We start from the raw sequence: 16,537 nt of genomic DNA, 5'->3' as shown, positions 1-16,537 counted from the left end.
ACTGTGATATTGAATACAGGAGTATTCACAAGAGCTTTGGAGAGTGCTACATAAACAGTCCTCTGCCCACCCCATCTATGTGTGAATCGCCTTTCCCGTGGTGTTCCCATCAAAATCAGAGCCTGCCACTAGTGGCTCATTTTCCATGAGTGATGAGGCTTTGGAAGGAAGATATAAAAAGAGGTAATGGAAGCAGGGGGACGTTTCTGAGTCAGTTGGCCATGTAAATTTTGAGTGGGGCTTCCCAAACATAACTTCAATATTTGAGTTAAGTGAATTAACAAGGAGCTATTGAAGCAATGAGCAATGAGCACTGGATATTTGGCTGCCACATTGTGGTTTTGATCATAAGCATGTTGGAAGGACTGTACCAATTTCCTTTTTATACTAAAAAAATCCTAGCATACCCAATTTGTTTTTGTTTTTTTTTTTTTTTTTAAAACTTGTGAGATAAACTGTAACTGCCTTTTTTTTTCTCATTGATTTTAGTCATCCTCTCAGTACTCCTCTCCTGTGACATGAACTAATTCTATCTGCTTTCCTGATGGTAAATGAAAACATCTTGGGAATGCAGTACGGGCACAGGCAGAAACTTTAAAAGCAAGGAGTGATCAAAGACAGCATTGGCTAACCACGGAACAATTTCTAATTAGCTTTCAGCTATCTTTATAGAGAGCAAACTGAATGATAAAGAGTAATTATTCATACAGAGGCCACATAATTTAGACAAATAACTTGTAAAACATAGTAATCGGGCTGCATTGCACTCTCTTTTTTAATTAGAATTCTTATTTGGGACTGGGGGGGAGGATTCTTCTGGTTTAAAAAGGGGGGAAGATGTAAGCTATAGGAATTAGAGAGGAAAAAGCATAATAATTCATCTGGTTATCTAGATAAATCCTAGCCAAATGTGGCATTCTTCCCTTGACTCATCATCGTGAAGGGCTAGCATTGCCACAATGAAGCCTGAATATCTTTCCGTGTCTAAAAGGAGGCAAGCAAAATATTCTAGATGGTTTTGCCCTGTGCCAAGCAAGTGTTGCACAGTTAATTTGCTCTCAGCATATATTGCAAGAACCATTAGACCTCCAAGTTCAGTGCAGAATTTAACTGCCTCTTTCCTCAGGATATTAGCATATATTTGTCTGGGTGGTACTTAATTTGGTTTTTCCTCTCTGCAGTTTTAAACATCTCTAGGTCCTTTCTGATGTTTGTAGCACTTCCTAATTAATGTGCTGTGTATATTCAGTTAATGTGCTCTGTGCTCCCTCTTAGAGATTATTAATGAAGATGTTAAATAGAATTGGTTCTAGCATTTATCCAGCAATCACTTGCTCTTTGCCCTTACAAAGACATGTATAACAACACATTATATCCATTGCATTTTTTCTCTCACCTAAAATTCTGCTGCTATAGCAGTCTTGGTTGTTTCTAATGGAATCTTCCCCAAATTACAATCAAGAGTCTGATATTAAGAATCTGGACTTTTGTATATAATTGGATTTTAAAAAATCTAATTAAACTAATGTAATTTGCTTTTGTTAGCTTGTATAAAGCAGTGTAACGATTTTCCCCACTTACAGATTTGGTTGCCGCTGATTATTGTGTGCCATCATGGCAAGGCTCTTTGTTTTCTATTTTGGCTGTTTGTTTCATTGCTTTCTAAAGGCAGTTTTATTGCACCATACTTGCATGCATCTTTTCCCTCCCTTTCAATGATTAGCAACACCTTTGCTTTCCTGCCAACATCCCCCCAACTTGCTGCCAATTCCTGCTCTGCTTAATCTTTGGAAAATACTCAGTTATTACTCAGAATTCAACTGATACTGAAATATTTTTTCTGTCATAGTAAATATTAATTCTTAATATTAATACACTATGCTTGGAAAAGAATACTACCATATTAAACAAACGATTAATGTGCTAATGTGAAATGGATCTCAGAAAGGAATAATTCATTCCAAATTGTAATAAGATCAGTTAATTTTGTTTCTGAAAATGATCATATCTGGTTTAGCATTCAATTATACATAGAGAATTAATGTTCTATTTATGATGTTCCTGAGATCACACACTGCAAGTACATTGTTTTTTTATTTTTTTCATCAATGCAATCTAACCTTTTAAAGACTCTTCATGAATGCAATACGTTGGAAAATCATGGGAAAGCAGAGTGGTGTTTAAGGATGCAAGTATGGTTTAGATGAACAGTGAAAATACTTGTAGCGTAGGCTGGGCTTTCACTATGTTAAGGGAACCGGGGACTTTACATAAACTCCAACTAGCACAGAATGTGGCTGCCAGGTTTCTTATGAAAAGGAGACGACAGGAGCACATTTGATTTATTTTGAAAATGTATTGGCTGCCAGTCAAATACCATACTGGTTTTGAAATTGCTCCCCTTGTTTGTAAGGTGTTACATAGTCCCAGCCTATCTCTTTGACAGCCTTTGTCCTCACATTCCTGGTCAATCTCTGTGATTTACTCAGTTCCAAGAGTCCTCTAAAGACCAAGGACGTTAATTTCTTACTGATAGTTTCTTATACAGAAGGTATTAAGATTGTCCCTGATTTTTGCTGCAGCCTTGACTCTGAGAACTTCACTGACCAAACTGAGCAGTCTGATTTGAAGTTGGGCACACAGTTAAGTACCTTGTTGAATTAATCTCTCAGTATCACATTGTCTTCAGTAGTTTTGCAATACACAGAGTAAGAGAAGAATTGGGCTTTTGCTTGTTTGAAAGTTAAATACGATGCAGTAACTTCTTTTTCCAGTTTAGCTTTTTTGATGCATTGATTATACATTTAAAAAAACCCAACAAAACCCACCAGAAAAAATGCCAGACCACTGAGGGTTAGTTTTCTGTGCCAGTCATTGTGCAATATTTTCATGACAGCTGGTAGAAACACATTTTTTTGTCCTATGTAAAAGACTTAATCTGATTTTTAAATTCTTTTTCCTTTCAATTACCATGCAGGAAATCTTTACAATTCATGACAGTTTTTTATTTTTTTTAAAATTAATGTTAGACACACTTGTGAATTTGTTTCCCCACCATAATTTTTTCTCCTTTTGTTGTTTTCTGTTTTTTTTCCTTTGCTCCCCTTTTCTGCCTGCACTTTCTATAAAGTTCTCCAATCATGATTTTACATGTCAAAAATGCCTCTTTCTGCCTTCCCACTCACACATATTGAGAAACATTCCAAACTTTTGATAGATTAGAGTGGTAATGTTGTAATGCTCCACATTTTACCATGTTTCTTCAGCTTTAGAAAAACATTTAAACTCTTTGGAGTGTGCAGCTCTTAGCATGACAGAGTGATGGGGGTGGGGGTGGGAGGAGAGGAGAAAAAAAGAGAAAGGAGGTGATATATCTTTCTCAAGGACCTGCATCTATATATCAGCTTTTTCTTTTCTTTTTCTTGAAGAAACTTTTCTCTAAAAAGGCAAACTCACCTTGCTGTCGCCACTAAAAAGGTGGTGGGTGGGACTGGAAACTGTTGATTTATTTTTACAACCAGTTTATGTTTATTTTCTCCAAGTCACTAAGGCACTTGATTTATTCTTTTTTCCCCCACAAGGATATCATCTTTCCTACTGTTGTTTAATGTTTTACTGTTTAATTAAGTTCATTCCATAATTTGAAAACCACGACTAGGCGTTTTTTCAAACTCAAATAAGATGGTAGCTTAGGATCAAATAAGCCACCGCTAGTGCCACCCACTACCACCCACTACTGTGACCTAAAAGAGACTTGCAACCTGTACACCTGCAGTGCCCCAGCTGCTGAACGATGCCTCTGTTAACTCTTGATTTCCAGATTTTTGAACTTGTGAGATGATTTTCTGAGGAGATGGATTTTCAACACTACCAACTTAAAAAAACCCAAAACTTAAGAAAGGATCTGATTACTGGCCAGCCATTTTATAGGCAGGTACTATACAGAAAGAGAATGAGTTGTTTAAAGTTGTGCTACCGATTAAGTACATGGGAAAGTTAAAAGAAGTGCCCTCTGCATATTCTTGCCTTTTTCACGTAGGATATATTTCTACAGAAGTAATAATAATGAATCCCTGCTTTCCTTTTTGCCTGACCACCAAAAATGCTTTCTTTTCCCGGGGAGACAGACCAAGATACTTAGCCAAGGGTGTGTTTTATTTCTCTCAGTACTTCTGCTGCTCTTTTTTCTTAAACCAATATGGTGTATACTCATAATTTTTTATAAAGTACAAAATACATATAAACATAGCTGTGCATTGTTACAGTTTTGTGAAGCCAGGTTTCTTTCCAATAGCTTCTGTTCCCTTCTCTCCCGCTCTTTTTTTTTATTTTTCATTTTTGTTGGACAGATTGTCCTTGCTTTCATCTTCTTTCAACACTATACAGTAAAGCTTCTGTCCAATTTATCTTTTGTTTAAGATGTGTGCATGAGCTTCATACTTATACTAAAGAGGAATTTAATGGTGCTGACTTCTTTACACAACCGTGTCAATACCTCTTATTTCATATGGGCAATATCCCTTCCATGTTATGCTTATTCCTTCACTGAGCAGCTGTAACTTTGCTAATTTACTAAGCTTGGGGATGTGCACAAATGAAGGGAAAGATGAGGCACTGCAGGGTATTTCTACTTGTGGTCAAACTGGAATATTCAGAGCTCTTCTGGGCAAAATTGGAGTGCTTTGGGGGTAAAACAAACAAACAGAAAAACAAACAGAATCTTCGTTGTAGTTTTTGTTTTTCCGGATCAAAATTAGGAGTGGTTTGCCTTTGGGTCTTGTTTCATTTGAACTTGCAACAAGTGGGGTGGAGCAGGGAGAATTATATGAAATAAGCCTGGCTTTGGCCAATTTCTAGATGAAAAGCAAGTGAATGGACTAATGTTCTGCATCATCAAGTTTTCATATTATCTTACTTTAGGTTTGTAAAGTGCTTACACTTCTTTCCTCAGATTTTCTCTTTGAATCCTGTATTGTCTTCAATCCACCTCAACAATTATATGCCTGGCAGTATCCCAAAGACAGCAGTAGCCTCTCCCATGATGGGATGCCAGGATGAGAAAACGATAAAGAAAATCCCAACATGCAAAGAAAGTATTACTATCTTTCTTAATGCATGCTTTTTGCAAGCAAGTAGCCAGTATTTACAAACAGGAAAAAAAGCCTTAAAGAATACTATCAGGATGCTAATGCTTTTGCTCCCTTTTTGCATTGCTTAATACATAATAATGATCCTCTTCTGCAGAAGATCCCTTTGATATTCAGACTCCATTGCAATGAACTGCTCTCTTCTCAGAGAGAAAAGCTGCAGTACCAGATGGGAATGAATAAACACAAATATAAACAACAAAGGCAGTCCTGAGCTTGATGTAACTTTATTAGCAACAAATAGGAAGAACACGACACAACAATATACTATAAATCAGTGTAACTATAGAAGCACCATTAGAGGGAGCTCTGTTACTTACGCCAATAGTTTATATCAGACAGACTGGTAACCGAGTTGCAGATTTCTGATTTGAAATTGGAAAAAAATGGAATTAAAAAAGAAATAGTCAGCTTTGTCTCTAGCACAGACATCAAGAGAGCGTTCTGAATATGCACATCTTTCTTGCTGAAACAACATGTTGGTTTCAGCCTATTTATTTCAGGCCAGTCCATATAATAGTATCTGTAAAAACTCTAAAACTGTGACTCGGTCCTTTTCATCTTCCTTGTTCTCCCCTCCCTCCATCTCCCTCAAAGTATTGAGATATTGGCTTTAAAGTTATTATTTCTTCATTCTTTTAAACACGTGCTGTTTGTCCCCTTTTTTTGTGCACAATGCACGTGTGTGTATATTAACTTTGAGAGCAGGAAAACATGGGGCCTGGGATTTGAAGATTTGTTCTATAATGTTATCTCTGCAGAATGCAGAGTTGAAAGGAAATAAAAACATGTCTTAGAATTAGCTAGAATTAACAAATACTGATGATATGTAGAAATAGTATAAAAGAAATGAGAGAATATCTCCTACTTTATTTATATCCACTTTACAGTGTACGAGGTGTAATTCTGCAATTAGTGGGAGGATTTTTTTAATTGCATATTCCTCTTCCTTGTCTGAACCCTATAAATGCCTTAAATAGTTTATTAATCAGCTAAATACTAATCATGTGGTCCTTGAAAAATTATTCCAGTTGTTTCTTACTTGCAATAGAATTGACTTGAGTTCCCAACCTTTGCTCTACACAGTACTTAATGCTCTTTCTTGAAGGGGATTTTGCTTTTTGACTGTCAGTTTTCCTCCTTTCTCATCCAATGATGCTTAAACCAAACTTTGCAGAACAGGAGAGTTCTAAAATAATTTTTACTTTTTTTATGAAAATAACCCAGCAGAGAGAAGGGACCTAACTTGTGTCCCTACCAAAGGAGAGGTGGTAGTCAATATTAATCTTTTATTACAGATAACAGTGCATCCATGCAGCAGTTCGGTATCAGGCACAAATTCTTAGGGAAGCAGGCTTCACTGGCTCTGCTGTTAACAGACCAACTGTTATCTCTTAGGGAGTTTGCTTATGAAGATACCCCGAGATGGGATTATTATCAACATTTTAAATTCTTGATTCTAGAAAGCCAATAAATTTCCTCTGTCTAAAAGTAAGAAGACACAAGAAATAAGAAATAAGTAAACGCAGGAAAGGAAAACTGGGCTCTGCTTCCTATGTCCAAGTCTGAAGAGAGGAGCTAACTTGTTTCTGTGCAGAGCCAAATGCAGCAGTGCTGGGGCTTGACTAGAGAACAAGGCTGTGCCTAGCACATATCATAATACAGCGCAGTATTTATGTAGCAGCCAACGATTGCGAAGTGCTGAGTGCTGGAGTGAGGGAGAGCGCTTATTGCCTTCCTCAGTGACTCTGCACTTTGGTGTCATACATCCCAAACCAGGACATTTATTGGCTTTGAGCACTTGATATGAATAAGTGAACCGATTTATAAAATGGAGTAGTCCCCGACTAGTTGCCACAATTGTAATATTCCTTGAGTTCCTAAATAAATACAGACTGAATGAAGAACATCAGCCATATTCGAGCAAACAGCCATTAGCACCGCTTTTCTTTTCCTCCTCTTGTGTGGCCTCTCTCCTTACACTTGTGGTAGCTTGTCAGCACTTTCTTTAAAGGTAACACAAAGCCCCCTGGATCTCCCAAACAATGAAAAATGAATTACCATAATGTATAATAAATAAGAATCGCCTCTTAAATCAGTCCGTGGCTGTGTTAAAGGGGTCCCAGAGCTTTCTGCATTTCCAGAACTGATGTGTGAGTTAGGTCACACTATCCCCAGGAAAGGTGGCCGGGGCAGGGGGGAAGGGGGATTTCTTAAATTTTTTTTTTAATTGCGAGGGGACAGAGCAGGAGCATTCAGAGGAATGAGTCACAAGGACCAACTCGGAGCTCAGAAATAACAGACAAAGCTCAAAGCTGTGAAATAATTTTTAATAACAAACAGTGGTGTTTCAAATTAATTAGTCTAGACAACATGATGGCAACACACTAACACCTTGGCTCACACGGAGGAGTGCCTAAACTAGGAATGTGTATTTCCACTGATCTGAAGCCCTTCTCCACTGTTGCTTTTTCTTTGGTCCCCTCCCAGAAATCTGTGGGACTATCTCTGAAGCCAGATCCCATGCAGTGGTAAGATAGCCAAAGTCTGGCCCTTACGAGAAACTGAAATATTTCTTCCTGAAAGTCAAAAGAGACATGAAACCTGAGTGCTGGCAAATGTGGGCAATAGGGGGAAAAACGTTGGATGAGAGTAAGAAATTATTTAATAACACTGTTATTTACTTTGCCTGAATTTCCTCACCCTCCCTGGCAAACCTCTTTTGTGAAAGCAGCCGGAAGAGAAGCTGGGTAATTTGAGACTTCAGTGACTAATGGCAAATACAGCAGAATATTAGTGGCAGTGCTTTTCTGCATTTATTGTGAAGGAGCACTGATTGCAGGCAATTGTATCGATCCATTCAGCCACTCATTTCACTTCATTGGAAAATGAATTAATTCTGACAGGCTTTGGCAAGAACTCATTAGTCTGTAGCTTAATGCTTAATAAACTGTCATCTCTCCTTTAATGGTGTAGGACCAACTGCCAGCCAGCCTGAGGATGCAGGGAAAATATGAAGACTTCATTTTTCTCACAAATTAGATTAATAAAAGACAGGATGATATGGGAGCAAATGAAAAGAAATACATACATAAGTAAGCAAAGCACCTACCTGCAAATAGGAAAGAAAAATTCTCAAAAAAATAGGGAGGGGGATTGGAATTTAAACCTATATCAGAAATTAATTATTTCACTGTGGCAAAAAGCATCAGCCACTGTTGGATGGCCTCGGGGCATCACCTCCAAAATTTTGTAAAGTGAGGTTATTTCTGGTGGTTTCAATGATATCATTTCCTGTGCTCTAGACAAATAGTGTTTAAATGTTCTTAGCATGTTAATTATCAAGATTTTGTGAATGTGGGGAAAATTCTATTAAAAAAACCAACCTGCACAGAGAAAGCCATATATGCAACACTGTACTTCACTAAATGGTTGGCTTCTTTACCTCTACCTATCTGCTTTCAGATGCTAAGGTCAACCATTACTTTGAGCAATAAAAAGCATTTTCTCAGGCTGTGATAAATGTTTTGAATACAGCATAATATTTTTAATAATTTTTGTTGTGTTTTCAGATGTGATTGTATTATACTATGTATGTTCTCCTAGCAAAGCTCGTGACATTAACTTGTAGTGCCATCTAAAAATCACATCATTTTCTGTGCTAGATTGATAATCCTGCTTCTGCAGCTATGGTATTTACTGTGCCAGATATTCTGGCCTTTCTGTGTCTACTCTTAGTTTGTAAAGTGTGTAAGTCTTTGAAGGACCATAGCCATCATTGCTTTGTCTCTGGGTAAAAGTCTAGGAAAGATGGCCACAGGTGGTACATGAAAAGGTCCTGCACAAACATGTGGGAAAACCTGTAAAATGATTACTGTTGCTATACCAGGTGATTTTTTTCCCTACTATAATAACATGCTCTTATTCCAACTCATTGTCAAGCAGTTGTCCAATCCTCTCACTTGCAAATAAAATCCATTTCCTTCATGTTTTATGATAGAAGACAGCTTGATGATTTTAGTTGAGGATACTAGTAACTACTCCAGCTAAGTGAAACGAAATGGCAGTCCCCTTTCCTTTCTAATGCAGCAAAGCCAGGTCTTCTGTCTCTGCATGGGGCTGTGGCCATGCCCCAGTGCATCTGTCCCATTGCAGCAAACGTATAGGGTTATAACCCAGCCTCCAAAGGCTTCTTCCCTTCCCACCTTCCCCAAAAGAGTTTGGGCCTCCTGAAATTGCTCACCTTAGACAGATTATGGAGAAAAGAAGTAGCATCTATCAGTGGCGTGAGCTCCTAAGTGCAGTATGGTGAGACTAGTGAGAGTTAATGTCTGAAGCAACATTTATCTGCGGCATAGCATGGATTCTCTATGCTAGAGAAGATTTGGCAGTTTGCTATTCTGGCAAACTTTCCTAGTGTAGCCACAGCTTATACTGGCAAGCTAGTGTTTTGTCTGTATGTAGTTTATACCAGTTCCCTGAATGAAATGTGCTATACTGGCAGACTCCTTCCCCCTCCCACCCACATACAGCAGCATCTACTTTGGCATTCAGTATACAGCAGAAGTTTTGAGTATAGATCTATTAGTGTAAGAAAAATCATGCTCCTTCATAAAAAGGGGGCTGAGAGGAGATTGCATAAGAGTTGGGTAGAAAGCTGTCTTTGCACCGCAACTATATGGGAAAATTGTAAGCTTGTGTGTTTGGTAAAATGATTTACCAATGCCACTGGTGCCAGATTAGTACTCCAAGAATTGTACCTGCACTGGTTTGCTACTACATTTTCCAGGTGGAGAGCCCAGAGGCATGTCTTCTGTGTTGCATAAGATTGGTGGGTGAGAAACTACTGCCATTGATCAGTTTGCTCTTACAAATAACCCTCTTTTCCCTTACAAACCGCCCCCCCCGCCACGCCCCCCCCCCCCCCCCCCCCCCCCCGCCCCCAGCCTTTTCCTGAGGGGATGTGGAGTTTGAAATGCTGATGGCACAGAAGTCCCTGTCTCTGTCATCTCTTTTTATGGTTCTCTTTGAAGGGGAGAATTTCCCTGCCTGTGGCTGAGATAACAGAGAGATGCTAAGTGGTGGGATTTTTCACAGCACTTGACCATATGCAATAAAAGGTCAATTTGGACACACATCCCAGTGAACTTGGAAACATCAGAGTTTTACTGGTTTAATGTGGAAATCAAAGTGTTTCAATAGCTCACCCAGTAGAGCTATTACCACCTAATTGCCTTTTTCTTCATTTGCCCCCCACCTCTTAAAAGTGCCTTACTACTTACTTTTCTTTTAAGTTTAGAAAATTGTGAGTAGGTGGACTGGGATTGATTCTTGCCTATCTCTAACAGGAGAACAAGGGCTCACAGGTGAGGGCTGTGGGTGCCAGGTCCAAAACCCCAAGTTCTCCAGGAGATGAATGGAAGAACCTCTGGACCAAGGACATTTTGGGCATTCACATGGGCTCCAGCCAAGACTGGAGAAGGACTCATGAGTGTTACTAAGCAAACCAGGCTGGGGTTGGGAATCAGTGGAGCTGCACATAGTTGGAGACTGGGAGAATGCTTCCAGTATCGGGAGTACTCAAAACCTTTGCCTTTTTTTCTAATTTTCCTGTGTGCCAGCCGAGAGGCTGCTGCAGACCAGATACAGGTTAGATGCACCCCAGTACAGCTGTTCTTACGTTGTTGTGTATATGGGGTTAAATCAGCACAGAATTCAGATTTATAGAGCCAGAGTATATACATCTTGTAATGTTCCTAACATTAAGCAGTAGTTTATTCTTTGCAGAAACACTCAGAAATTAAGGTTCCTATCCAGGTACCTCCTTGATAAAGAATGCTTGGCACAGTTAAAATATTCAGTTTTTAAGTAATATATTGTTAGGAGCTGGAGATAGCAGCACACAATAAATTTTTTTTTTTGGTTTTGGCTTGGCACCTAAAGCCAGCTGACTGAGGCTCAGTAAAAGGCAATTTGGCATTGCTGCTATTTAGGAGACTGGCTAATGCAAGGATTTGGAATATAAAAAACAAATCAGAAAAATATTTCATCATCATAAGGTGGTCCCTAGGCTCAGTCCAGCAGCCTTTGCTCATGCAAAACAAATTTCTTATACAGCTTATTCACATTAGGGGAAAACTATCAAGATTGGGCCATTTTCTTTTCAGGTTTACAAACACTTCTCTAGCAGGAAGGGACCCCGGTGTGTCCTTCCTCGCTTGCCTCCTCACTCTGTGCTGTCTGCGCCGGTTGAAGTCACGACAAATGCATCAGCACAGAGGTGCAGAAGGCAGGGCTGCTCGGGGAACCATGGGGGGAAGTACAGCCAGGGCTCTCCCAAAATATGCCCGAGCCCATGCGCACATACAAGCCCTTCTGCTCTAGTGTGTGTCCCAGTGCCAGGCCGGCTGTCAGCAGCCAAGTCATTTGTCAGATTTGCCCTCCAGTTTCTGTTGCTTCATTGTTTTATTTATATTTATTTAAACCGTTGTCTCTATTCTTTGTCCTGCCTTCTCCCTGTCCCTCCCACCCCCTTATTTTGTCTGGTTTCGTGTTTTCCTCTGTCTCAGATGGGGACTGGGCTGTGCCAGCGAGGCTGCCCAGGGCCAGGCATGGTGCTGGGCAGGAGATGATAGGGTCCCGGGGACCCCTGCTCCACACCAGTGAGGGCAGCTGCATTTTGGCTCTTGGCTTGCTGCTTTGTGGCCTCAGGGAAAGGAATGGGTTCCCGGCCCTTCCCTGCTGTGAGGCTCTTTGTGGCCACAAGCACACTGGGGACAGCATAGCCTTTGGTGGGCGCTGGTCATGGCCTACCCTCAGTGGGTGGGGAAGGGGCAGGACCTTTGAAAGCCCTTTCAAATGGCGATGAGGACATTTGGGGGGTTGTTCACAAATGGCAATGCTATTCCTGAATGTTTGTGCTTGGTGGCCACAGTGATGCCAGATGGCCAGGGAGGCATGAGTGAGGGCTGCAGCGCAGGCCAAGTACCGGCTGGGCGGCCATGTTGGGGCCCTGTGGCTAGGGCCTGTGCAGCTGCAGGGGCTGTGGGGAAGCAAATTGATTTTCCATTTTGTCAGCACAAATTGTATCACTGCTTTCTTTCTGTGCCTCTAAAAATGCCGTTTGCCTTAATTTGGAGGCTACCTTGCCCTCAGCAAGTAAATAAATGCCAACTAAAATGAAAAGGAAGCACAAAACGATAATGAGGCCTGCAACACACCAGCTTTAGCAGCCTTTTGAGGCTGGATGGGAAAGCAGAGTGTAAAGGGCCAAATCCTGCACACTGGCTGCTGGGCTGCTGCGAAGCCTCTCCAGCCCTGGCTGTGTTTGCCTGCTGGGGGGGGTGGCCCCTGACCAGAGGGTCCCACGGGGCATGGCCAGCGAGGGCAGGCTGCCGCCTCCGGAAGGGGAGCAAAGGCCCCATGGCCGGCGTGTGTACATAGGCAGTGGTGGTGGACATGCATTTGGAAGTAAAAGCTTCTGCGCTGCACTGCTAACATGCAGAGAGGGCAGAGGCAGACCAAAGTTAGAATCAGGAAGACTCTGAGCTTTTACTTACTAAAATCAGGAAGTAAAAGTAAGTAAAAACCGCATATACAGTGGCAGTATCATTTAGATCCCCTCCAACTTGCAAATTGCCTATGAATTTGCCTAATTGAAACACCTGAAAACTGAGTGATAGTTTTACTTCTTACCTACCATTTCTTGAAGAATGTTTAAGGATTTTTCTTTTTTTCCTTTTAATATGTAAATGAATGGACATATCACAAAAAGAAATATACCTTACCATCGAAGGACTGGGGAATTTATTGGCGGAACTTTCTCACAAACATTTTTTTTCTAAATAATGTATTGCTGCTAAAATAAGTTATAGAAAATAAGAATTACATACTTTTTTAAGCACACTGAGCAGTTAAATACTTAAGTCCTGAGCAAACTGAAGGAGATTCCACTAAAAATGGAAAGAGCCTGAAAACAACTTTAAAAGGCCCTTTATGTGTGAAGGAGATAAACTTTGCATTAGCCACCCCAACTACACACTCGTTAGGAGGAAAAAATTATGTAGCACATTACTTACCTCTGTTTGAAAAATTTACTACATATGCTTTCCCATCAAGATGGTGGTAGTTTAAATACTTAATTTATTTTTGGTGTATACTCTTGTTCTCTCTGATGTTTCATGCCAAACTGCTGCGGTAAAAAGAAATCAAATATATTAAAGACGTATATTTTAATTAAAAATATTAGAAGAAACATATTAGTGTTCCTTTTTTATTAATAGCAGATTGTTGGCCAACTAGGCAGCAAAGTTATTTATTCGGAAGACATATGTTATGCTGCGGAGTAATACTACAAGTACGACATTGCATGTGATAAGTGGTTCTGTTGGCAAACTGCTTCGCTTCACTTCACTTCTGCTGTGTTATGGGAGCACTGGGCAAATCCTCCCCTGGTGCAAACTGGCATTGGTCTGCCAACACTGACAGAATAGGGCTAGTTTACCCCAGGTGGGTGTCTGGCCCGGAAATCAAAGCTGTCAATATGACCACATTTGGTGTGAGCGGAAAGAAATCAATTCTGTGATGAACTAATTTAGGGCTGTTATCTGTGAAGTGGCCAGAAGAAAATAAGGTAATGACACATTGTACATGTCAGCTTTTTTCTAGCGTTGAACTAAGAGCTTAATTCCATCAAAGTTACTTTTATTTTAACTTTTTAATAGCTTAAATGACTAAACCAGGCAAGAAAAGTAATAAGTTTGTTCACAATAGTATCAGAGAGAATTATAATAAAAGAGGTGTTACCGATACAACCTAGGCTATTTTTATCATTTTCTTCCCTTCTTCCTCATCTTTATCAGTGTGTTTTATGTAAACCTGACACATTTATATATGTGAAACAGATGCAAAATGAAGCAGTTTTGTCTTCAGTTATGACCATGTTTTTTCAATCATGGACATGATTTATGGAAATGTTCTTTGCTGTAAAAAATTTCTTTTAAAATCCAAACCACATTAATTATAAATCTAACATTCAATTTCTTTTGATACTTTGGGGCATGTGGGGAAGTAAATTTTAAATGCAAATAAACAGTTTCTTTAAAATATCAGTATTCATTAAATGTTGAGATGAAACCAGCACAAGACTTCTTAGTGAAACTACTAGAGAATTCAATTAGATGTTGAGAAAATTAGCTCTCTTTTTAGAAAAATATTATATGTCTCAGATTTCTATCTGCTATGGTATATTTGGCACTCCTGGGGCCAACCAAACTGAGAAAAGCTATTGATGTTGGCTTCTTAGTTGATCAGCTCCTTCAGGGTTGAGCTCAGTTTACTGTGTCATAAACTCTAAACATTTCAAAGTTCAGAAGAGTTGTGCAGAGGTGTAGGAACTGCCTGAGACTGAGTGGTATCACCAGTAGAGACCAGGACAATTTGTAAGGTCAGAAGCTGGAGAAAATATTTTTCTCCTGGACAAGACCAAACAGCACTGCCAACTATGATGACTTTATCACATCTCTTACAAGGCTTAGGGTTTTTCATCACACCTCAGCCCTTGAAGCATGTACGCATCTCAGTTTCCATTTTTTAAATAGTGGGTTTCTAGTCCTTGTGATTGCAAACAGAAACTTGGAAATGTTAACCCCAGAGACTGAACACCCAGAAAGGAAATAAAACAGTCATATTTTTCTTAAATCTCACTTGAAAGCCAGTCTCATGATTTTGAGGGTCTCATTCATAATTTCTGACTACGTAGTTCTGGCTATACTGAATATGAGGGAGCTAATTCAGCTTTACAGAATTAATCCCTGTCTGTGGTCTGTCGTGCTCTGGTGGTCTGTGGTGAACTGCTACTTCTCTCCTCTCCCTATTTCCACCTGCTATTTCTCATTAAAAGACTGCTAAAAATACTTGATGTGCTTTCGCTGTATTCCTATTGCTTATAAGCAATTACAGTGCATTAAGCACTATTCAACAATATTGTGGCAGTGGGGATTCACATGTTCATCTTCTCTCTACTCTTTCTGTTGTCTGTGGGATATTCTCGCAACTTGCGTTTCATACAATGAAGTATTTTTAAGGCATCTGCCTCAAGATAATTTCCAATGTCAGTATTGTCACATTAAAATTGTTCATTAAAATGGGAAAGGAAGTGACTTTTGCCCAGTCTTTTAAGAGTTGACAGTGGCACAGGTCTTTCTGACCTGAGATGGGAGAAGGGCTTGTGCTTGAATCAGCTTTTTATGAAAGTTATTTCCCCACCTAGCTGGGCTGTGACAGAGATTGGATTTCAGTTCTCATTATGGCTTCTGTGTAGCTGACAGCTCTGATAGCTGCAGAAGTGGTGGGGAGGACAAGGGAGGTTGGTTTCTGTGGAAGGAAGGAAGGAAGGAAGCCACGAGTCCTGGTGTCTGTGTAAAACAAAAGCAGCATCACGGAGTCTACAGTTGATCCCCCAATAAACCAATTTTGAAAGCCCTGGCTTCCCCTATCCCGCTCCTCACTGTCTTCCTTTGATAGGAACAGGAGGTAGGAGCTTCCCAGGAGTGTGAAGATGTCTGGTCTGGGAAACATGAAAGAAGAAGGCTTGTATGTTTATTTTGCACGCCATAGATTTTAGGGTCAGAAAGCCTTTTCTTTTTTTCTAATTAAAAGATAATATCTTGTTAAAAAGTACATGTTCTGAAACTTCAAAGACGGAAAACCAAAACAAATCCTCCTCTTGACCTATAAATACAGTTTGAAAAGCTACAACAATTCATTGACATTTACAGTGATAACTTGATTTTGGCCTCAGTCTAGAAGATTTGGGTACTTTGGGAATAGTAGGAATCTTGACTCTCACTGGTAAACTGTGAGAAGTATGAAAGCATGGTGCAATGCTGACAGGGCAGTATGCAGCATTCCTGCGCATCGGCAGTGTCAAAAGTGTGGAGTTTATGACTGCTGTTTCTTTCTCCTCCATCAGTAAACACAATCTCTGCACTCCCTGAAGTTAAATCAAACCACTGTAAAGCAACTCGTGAGTAACTAGGGTAAAATTTCCACTGAATTAATCATATATCTGGTCCAAAATATTTAAGATATAAACAAAAGAGGATAGACTAAGACTAGCCAGGCATGTAAACATTTCCAAAGTGGTTGTTTTCCAGATAGTTTTTGAGCCACAACTGGCAAAAAACAGGGTGGATGCACAAAGCTAGCTTTGAAAGAAATGGATTGTCATCAGTTTACACCAGCTGAGGATATTTCGTGACTGTCTGTTTAAAACATATCCAAATGTCCTTGGAAAATATTTTTCCATTAAAAAAAAAAAGGTAAAAACATATCTAGGAAAAAAGTTGGGAAAATTTTAATAGTAATTCTAATGAAAATAATCCTACTGT

This window comes from Gavia stellata, chromosome 12 (assembly GCF_030936135.1).
Source record: "Gavia stellata isolate bGavSte3 chromosome 12, bGavSte3.hap2, whole genome shotgun sequence".
In the NCBI taxonomy this organism is placed as follows: Eukaryota; Metazoa; Chordata; class Aves; order Gaviiformes; family Gaviidae; genus Gavia; species Gavia stellata.
Note: the sequence above shows the minus strand (reverse complement) of the source record.